Raw genomic sequence first — 8,841 nt, 5'->3', positions numbered from 1 at the left:
GTTTAAAAAAAAAGAGACCGACAAACACCTGGTGTGCACAGAGAGAGTGAGAGAAATCATGCAAAACAATCAAGGTAAGCCAATAGCATTCAGAACAAAAGCGAGTCCTCGGACATGAGGCCTGGAGCAGGCCGCAGCCTCAGCCTCAGTCCAGCGCAGAGCCGAGCTGTGAGCAGAACCCTGCCTTTTAAAACCATCTGGCCCGGCGTTTAAATCACCCAGACACCGGGTTGTTCCTCGCTCTAAGACCTGGGCCTTGTCGCATCAATTAGGCCCAGATCCCCGGCGACATGTTTCGGCCTGTACCTGGCTTTTCCAAATTGGCCTGGCGCTTAGGCTTTCCTCAGCTCCGACTTTGCCCCCGGATACGTTTTGACCTCGCCTGGAACATGCCCCCGGTGCCTTCATCGTCTGCCATGATCGTTGCCCATCACATTTTACCAGGGGAGGGGTAAAAAAAGAGACTCGTTCGTGAAGTTTTGCCCAGAGCAGAAAGCAATTCCTCGCCTTCCTTCGCCTTAAATCATAAGCGGGGACCGGCCCCTGTCGCACGCAAACTACTACCTGGAGCCGCAGGCGAGAGCTGAGTGTCTGGGGTGGGGGGAAAGGTGAGTGAGCTGCCCCAGAATGAACATGACAAACCCCTTCAGATGAGGTCCCCTCCCTCTCCAGCCCCAACAGCCTTTGCTCCCGCCAGATTTACAAGCTGGCTCTCTGCTCCACGTTGACAAATACAGATAGCCATATAACAATTACAGCACGGAAACAGGCCATCTCGGCCCTTCTAGTCCCTGCCGAACGCTCACTCTCACTTAGTCCCACCGACCTGCACTCAGCCCGTAACCCTCCATTCCTTTCCTGTCCATATACCCATCCAATTTTACTTTAAATGACAATACCGAACCTGCCTCTACCACTTCTACTGGAAGCTCGTTCCACACAGCTACCACTCTCTGAGTAAAGAAGTTCCCCCTCGTGTTACAGTTAAAATTTTGCCCCCTAACTCTCAACTCATGCCCTCATGTTTGAATCTCCCCTACCCTCAATGGAAAAGGTCTATCCACGTCAACTCTATCTATCCCCCTCATAATTTTAAATACCTCTATCAAGTCCCCCCTCAACCTTCTATGCTCCAAAGAATAAAGATCTAACTTATTCAACCTTTCCCTGTAACTTAGGTGCTGAAACCCAGGTAACATTCTAGTAAATCTTCTCTGTACTCTCTCTATTTTGCTGATGTCTTTCCTATAATTCGGTGACAAGAACTGTACACAATACTCCAAATTCGGCCTCACCAATGCCTTGTACAATTTTAACATTACATCCCAACTCCGATACTCAATGCTCTGATTTATAAAGGCCAGCACACCAAAAGCTTTCTTCACCACCCTATCCACATGAGATTCCACCTTCAGGGAACTATGCACCATTATTCCTAGATCACTCTGTTCTACAGCATTCTTCAATGCCCTACCATTAGCCATATATGTCTTATTTTGATCAGTCCTACCAAAATGTAGCACCTCACACTTATCAGCATTAAACTCCATCTGCCATCTTTCAGCCCTCTCTTCTAACTGGCCTAAATCTCTCTGTAAGCTTTGACAACCTACTCCATTATCCACAACGCCACCTATCTTAGTATCATCTGCATACTTACTAATCCAATTTAGTAAGTGCAAATACTGTGCCAGGTGCATAAGTGTGAGGCTGCCGAGCTAGACATAATCCTAAGACTATATATATGTATGTTACTTGGGTTGTGCTTTAATGACTATCTGCATGCCTTAACAGGATTTCGACCTGCATGGAGAACAACACGGGCAAAGTTTCCATCAGTACGGATTACTCCAGAGATCCCCTTTAGCCTCCACGCCCGCTGCTCGACCTGTAGGTGTCCGCCAGTAATCTTCCTTCCCTCCACCTGCGGTCCCTTTCATCTTCATTTGGCCGATCTGTTCCCATCCCTGGCTTGGTGAGAACGGTCAATCCTCAGCTTCCACGTCAGATTCAGAGCCACTGACAGGTGCTGTTGTTCAGCGCCTGCAGTACATTGCAATGCACAAGGCATGCTATAAATAAGAAATGTACGATATTTCAATTAGCTTTACTTCTCAGATTTGCAATGAAACATAGTTTACTCATTATTTATATATAAATAAACACATACATATTTAACGCCCTGTGAGAGGTTTCAATGATAATGTAATGTACAGACACACCCATTCCTGAGACACCGGGCTGGGTCATTTGATTCCAAACAATTGGTTTATTGATCATTACAGAATGTCTCTCTGGTGCTTCCCTCCTCCCTTCCCCTTTCCCCAACCATGATTCCTCTCTCCATTCCCCTTTTCCCAACCATGATTCCCCTCTCCCTTCCCTTTTCCCAACCATGATTCCCCCTCTCCCTTCCCCTTTTCCCAACCACGATTCCCCTCTCCCTTCCCCTTTTCCCAACCATGATTCCCCTCTCCCTTCCCCTTTTCCCAACCATGATTCCCCTCTCCCTTCCCTTTTCGCAACCATGATCCCCCTCTCCCTTCCCCTTTTCCCAACCATGATTCCCCTCTCCCTTCCCCTTTTCCCAACAATGATCCCCCTCTCCCTTCCCCTTTTCCCAACCATGATTCCCCTCTCCCTTCCCTTTTCGCAACCATGATCCCCCTCTCCCTTCCCCTTTTCCCAACTATGATTCCCCCTCTCCCTTCCCCTTTTCCCAACTATGATTCTCCCTCTCCCTTCCCCTTTTCCCAACCATGATTCCCCCTCTCCCTTCCCTTCCCAACCATGATTCTCCCTCTCCCTTCCCCTTTCCCCTACCATGATTCCCCTCTCCCTTCCCCTTTTCCCAATCATGATTCCCCTCTCCCTTCCCCTTTTCCCAACCATGATCCCCCTCTCCCTTCCCCTTTTCCCAACCATGATTCCCCTATCCCTTCCCTTTTCGCAACCATGATCCCCCTCTCCCTTCCTCTTCCCCAACCATGATTCCCCTCTCCCTTCCCCTTTTCCCAACAATGATTCCCCTCTCCCTTCCCCTTTTCCCAACCATGATTCTCCCTCTCCCTTCCCCTTTCCCCTACCATGATTCCCCCCTCCCTTCCCCTTTTCCCAACCATGATTCCCCTCTCCCTTCCCCTTTTCCCAACCATGATTCCTCTCTCCCTTCCCCTTTTCCCAACCGTGATTCCCCTCTCCCTTTTCCTTTTCCCCAACCATGATTCCCCCCCCCCCGCCTGCCCCCACTTCCCACTCTCAGTCCCCAACAGAATCAAGTTCATCATCACTCACATCTGTCATGAAATTTGTTTGTATTTTTTTGTGGCAGCAGTGCAGTGCGATACGTAAAATTACTGAAGTACGGTGCAAAAGTTTCGGAAGCTGTTCCTGAAATCTGAAAACAGCATGTTGAGGTAGTGTTCATGGGTTCAATGTCCATTTAGAAATCAAATGGCAGAGGGGAAGAAGCTGTTCCTGAATCGCTGAGTGTGTGTCTTCAGGCTCCTGTACCTCCTCCCTGATGGCGGAGGGGAAGAAGCTGTTACTGAATCGCTGAATGTGTGTCTTCAGGCTCCTGTACCTCCTCCCTGATGGCAGAGGGGAAGAAGCTGTTCCCGAATCGCTGAGTGTGTGTCTTCAGGCTCCTGTACCTCCTCCCTGATGGCGGAGGAGAAGAAACTGTTCCCGAATCGCTGAGTGTGTGTCTTCTGGCTCCTGTACCTCCTCCCTGATGGCGGAGGGGAAGAAGCTGTTCCTGAATCGCTGAGTGTGTGTCTTCAGGCTCCTGTACCTCCTCCCTGATGGCGGAGGGGAAGAAGCTGTTCCTGAATCGCTGAGTGTGTGTCTTCAGGCTCCTGTACCTCCTCCCTGATGGCGGAGGGGAAGAAGCTGTTCCTGAATCACTGAGTGAGTGTCTTCAGGCTCCTGTACCTCCTCCCTGATGGCGGAGGGGAAGAAGCTGTTCCTGAATCACTGAGTGAGTGTCTTCAGGCTCCTGTACCTCCTCCCTGATGGCGGAGGGGAAGAAGCTGTTCCTGAATCGCTGAGTGTGTGTCTTCAGGCTCCTGTCCCTCCTCCCTGATGGCAGAGGGGAAGAAGCTGTTCCTGAATCGCTGAGTGTTGTCTTCAGGCTCCTGTACCTCCTCCCTGAAGGCGGAGGGGAAGAAGCTGTTCCTGAATCGCTGAGTGTGTGTCTTCAGGCTCCTGTACCTCCTCCCTGATGGCGGAGGGGAAGAAGCTGTTCCTGATTCGCTGAGTGTGTGTCTCCAGGCTCCTGTACCTCCTCCCTGATGGCGGAGGGGAAGAAGCTGTTCCTGAATCGCTGAGTGTGTGTCTTCAGGCTCCTGTACCTCCTCCCTGGTGGTAGCAATGAGAAGAGGGCATGCCCTGGGTGTTGTGGGTCCTGAATGTTGGATGCCTCCCCCTGAAGATGTTGTACATGGTGGTGACATACTTCCATCCTGAGCGGATGCTTATGTATCGCTCAATCGCGCGTGCGTAATTTAACAAAGATGATTTATTGACCCATTAGGAAGTTTGTGTTTGCCGTAACAGACAAATCATTCAAAAACCCGCACTTCGCTTTACACATCAAAAAAAAAAGTCGCGCACTTACGAATGTGGAAGGGAAACGTCGAGAGAGTGATTAATTTTGCACTGGGTTTTGGCCTGAGATGCTACAGGCTTTGTTCCGAGGTAATTACATTTAGCAGAACAGCATTAAGCGGCTGAAACAAGATGCATTGTGATGGGGAACCAGATGTAAGCAAGAACACGGTATTTGTGTTGTGGTGAATATATTGTCTGACTGACTCACAGCCCGATACGTGAACTGACATGGACCCCTCAGCTGCTCGAGTTCTTCTATTGACTGATCACCATCTCACTAAACCCTTGTGCCTCCGCTTTCATCTTTTCACCTGGATGGGGTGGGTTGGCAAGTTGGCTAATAACGCAAAGGTTGGTGGGGTGGGTGTTGTGGATAGTGTGGAGGGCTGTCAGAGGTTACAGCGGGACATCGATAGGATGAAAACTGGGCTGAAAAGTGGCAGATGGAGTTCAACCCAGGTAAGTGTGAGGTGGTTCATTTTGGTCGGTCAAATATGATGGCAGAATATTGTATTAATGATTAGACCCTTGGCTGTGTGGAGGATCAGAGGGATCTTGGGGTCCCAGTCCATAGGATGCTCAAAGCAGCTGTGCAGGTTGACTCTGTGGTTAAGATGGCGTATTGTGTACTGGCCTTCATCAATCGTGAGATGGAGTTTAAGAGCCGAGGGGTAATGTTACAGCTCTATAGGACCCTGGTCAGACCCCACTTGGAGTACTGTGCTCAGTTCTGGTCACCTCAGTACAGGAAGGATGTGGAAGCCATAGAAAGGGTGCAGAGGAGATTTACAAGGACGTTGCCTGGATTGGGGAGCACGCCTTATGAGAATAGGTTGAGTGAACTCGGCCTTTTCTCCTCGGAGCGACGGAGGATGAGAGGTGACCTGATAGAGGTGTACAAGATGACGAGAGGCATTGATCGTGTGGATAGTCATAGTCCTTAGGACACTCAAAGCTGCTACGCAGGTTGACTCTGTGGTTAAGAAGGCAACGGTGTATGCTGAGTGCAGTTAGGTGGGACTAGGTGAGATTAAGAGTTCGGCACGGACTAGGAGGGCCGAGATGGCCTGTTTCCGTGCTGTGATTGTTATATGGTTATATGGTTATTGGTCTTCATCAGTCGTGGGATTGAGTTTAGGTACTGAGAGGTAATGTTGCAGATATACAGGACCCTGGTCAGACCCCACTTGGAGTACTGTGCTCAGTTCTGGTCACCTCACTACAGGAAGGATGTGGAAGCCATAGAAAGGGTGCAGAGGAGATTTACAAGGATGTTGTCTGGATTGAGCATGCCTTATGAGAATAGGTTGAGTGAACTCGGCCTTTTCTCCTCGGAGCGACGGAGGATGAGAGGTGACCTGATAGAGGTGTACAAGATGATGAGAGGCATCGATCGTGTGGATAGTCAGAGGCTTTTTCCCAGGGCTGAAATGACTAGCACGGGAGGACACAGGTTTAAGGTGCTGGGGAGTAGGTACAGAGGAGATGTCAGGGGTAAGTTTTTTACTCAGAGAGTGGTGAGTGCGTGGAATGGGCTGCCGGTGATGGTGGTGGAGGTGGATACGATAGGGTCTTTTAAGAGACTTTTGGATAGGTACATGGAGCTCAGAAAGATAGAGGGCTGTGGGTAAGCCTGGTAATTTCTCAGGTAAGGAAGTGCTCAGCACGGCTTTGTGAGCCGAAGGGCCGGTATTGTGCCGTAGGTTATTAAGCCGCTGTGATGGTGAAGGAAGCGCCCGAGCTGGAGACCTTCATGGCTGCTTGCAAACGCTGGCGGTATAACCGCTGTCAAACAGTGATGTGGTGAACTGGCAGACGCAATGCTGGCTGTGAGATCGCAGTCCGATGCCCGCTGTCGTCTGAAAGATTCTTGTATCTTCTCCTCCGTGACCGCGTGGGCTCCCCCTGGCGCTCCGGCTCCCCAAACGCCACCACAGACCAAAGGCGTAACGGTTAGAAAGCTCCCCCCTCCGGCACATCCCCGTCAATGGGTGGGGCGGGGTCATGAAGTAAAAAGCTGGGAGGTGATTGGTGGAAAAGATTAAGGGCTGAGGAAGGAGGAATCTGATAGGAGAGGAGAGTGGACCGTGGGGGAAAGGGAAGGAGGAGGGACACCAGGGGGAGGTGATGGGTGGGAAAGGTAAAGGGCTGGAGAGGAAGGAATCTGATAGGAGAGGAGAGTGGACCATGGGAGAAAGGGAAGGAGGAGGGACACCAGGGGGAGGTGACGGGTGGGAAAGGTAAAGGGCTGGAGAGGAAGGAATCTGACAGGAGAGGAGAGTGGACTGTGGGAGAAAGGGAAGGAGGAGGGACACCAGGGGGAGGTGACGGGTGGGAAAGGTAAAGGGCTGGAGAGGAAGGAATCTGACAGGAGAGGAGAGTGGACCGTGGGAGAAAGGGAAGGAGGAGGGACACCAGGGGGAGGGGATGGGTGGGGAAGGTAAAGGGCTGGAGAGGAAGGAATCTGACAGGAGAGGAGAGTGGACCGTGGGAGAAAGGGAAGGAGGAGGGACACCAGGGGGAGGTGACGGGTGGGAAAGGTAAAGGGCTGGAGAGGAAGGAATCTGACAGGAGAGGAGAGTGGACCGTGGGAGAAAGGGAAGGAGGAGGGACACCAGGGGGAGGTGACGGGTGGGAAAGGTAAAGGGCTGGAGAGGAAGGAACCTGATAGGAGAGGAGAGTGGACCGTGGGAGAAAGGGAAGGAGGAGGGACACCAGGGGGAGGTGAAGGGCAGTTAAGGAGAAGAGAGGAGGAAGAGGGGAGAGGGGAACCAGATTGGGGAATGTAAGAGCCGTGAACGGGGAAGGGAAGTAAAAGTCCGAGGTTTATATGTGCGTTTGTATATCGTTAGAGTGTCTCGGACTTCTGCACACAGGACTATGTTGGCCAACGTGGAGCGAAAAGTAAGTTCGTATACCTGGCGGGGGCAAAGAATGTTGGGAATGGCCAGCGTGGAGCCCTGCGGGATGGGTGTGGGACAGGTGACAAAGAAGGGGTGCCATGGGGCAGGGGCGAGGGTCGATGCAGACACACACAGCCCTGAGATGCCAGGCAAGGTCATTTGATTCCAAACATTACACAATGTCTCTCTAGTGCTTTCTCTCTCCCTTTTCCCAACCATGATTCCCCCTCTCCCTTCCCCTTTTCCCAAACATGCTTCCCCTCTCTCTTTCCCTTTTCCCAATCATGATCCCCCTTTCCCTTCCCCTTTTCCCAAACATGATTCCCCTCTCCCTTCCCCTTTTCCCAACCGATTGCCCTCTCCCTTCCCCTTTTCCCAATCATGATCCCCCTCTCCCTTCCCCTTTTCCCAAACATGATCCCCCTCTCCCTTCCCCTTTTCCCAACCATGATTCCCCCTCTCCCTTCCCCTTTTCCCAACCATGATTCCCCTCTCCCTTTCCCCTTTCCCAATCATGATCCCCCTCTCACTTCCCCTTTTCCCAATCATGATCCCCCTCCCTTCCCCTTTTCCTAACCATGATTCCCCCTCTCCCTTCCCCTTTTCCCAACCATGATCCCCCTCTCCCTTCCCCTTTTCCCAACCATTCCCCCTCTCCCTTACCCTTTCCTAACCATGATTCCCCCTCCCTTCCCCTTTTCCCAACCTTGATTCCCCCTCTCTCTTCCCCTTTTCCCAACCATGATTCCCCCTCTCTCTTCCCCTTTTCCCAATCATGATCCCCCTCTCTCTTCCCCTTTTCCCAATCATGATCCCCCTCTCTCTTCCCCTTTTCCCAATCATGATCCCCCTCTCTCTTTCCCTTTTCCCAATCATGATTCCCCTCTCCCTTCCCCTTTTCCCAACCGTGATCCCCCTTTCCCTTTCCCTTTTCTCAACCACGATTCCCCTCTCCCTTCCCCTTTTCCCAACCATGATTCCCCCTCTCCCTTCCTTTTCCCAACCATGATTCCCCTCTCCCTTCCCCTTTTCCCATCCATGATTCCCCTCTCCCTTCCCCTTTTCCCAACCATGATTCCCCTCTCCCTTCCCCTTTTCCCAACTATGATTTCCCCTCTCCCTTCCCCTTTTCCCAACCATGATTCCCCTCTTTCCTCTTTTCCCCAACCATGATTCCCCTCTCCCTTCCCCTTTTCCTCAACCATGACTCCCCCTCTCCCTTCCCCTTTTCCCAACCATGATTCCCCTCTCCCTTCTCCTTTTCCTCAACCATGACTCCCCCTCTCCCTTCCCCTTTTCCCAACCATGATTCCCCCTCTCCCTTCCC

The sequence above is a fragment of the Hypanus sabinus genome (assembly GCF_030144855.1).
Source record: "Hypanus sabinus isolate sHypSab1 chromosome X2 unlocalized genomic scaffold, sHypSab1.hap1 SUPER_X2_unloc_15, whole genome shotgun sequence".
Lineage (NCBI taxonomy): Eukaryota > Metazoa > Chordata > Chondrichthyes > Myliobatiformes > Dasyatidae > Hypanus > Hypanus sabinus.
This window is presented reverse-complemented; position numbering follows the sequence as displayed.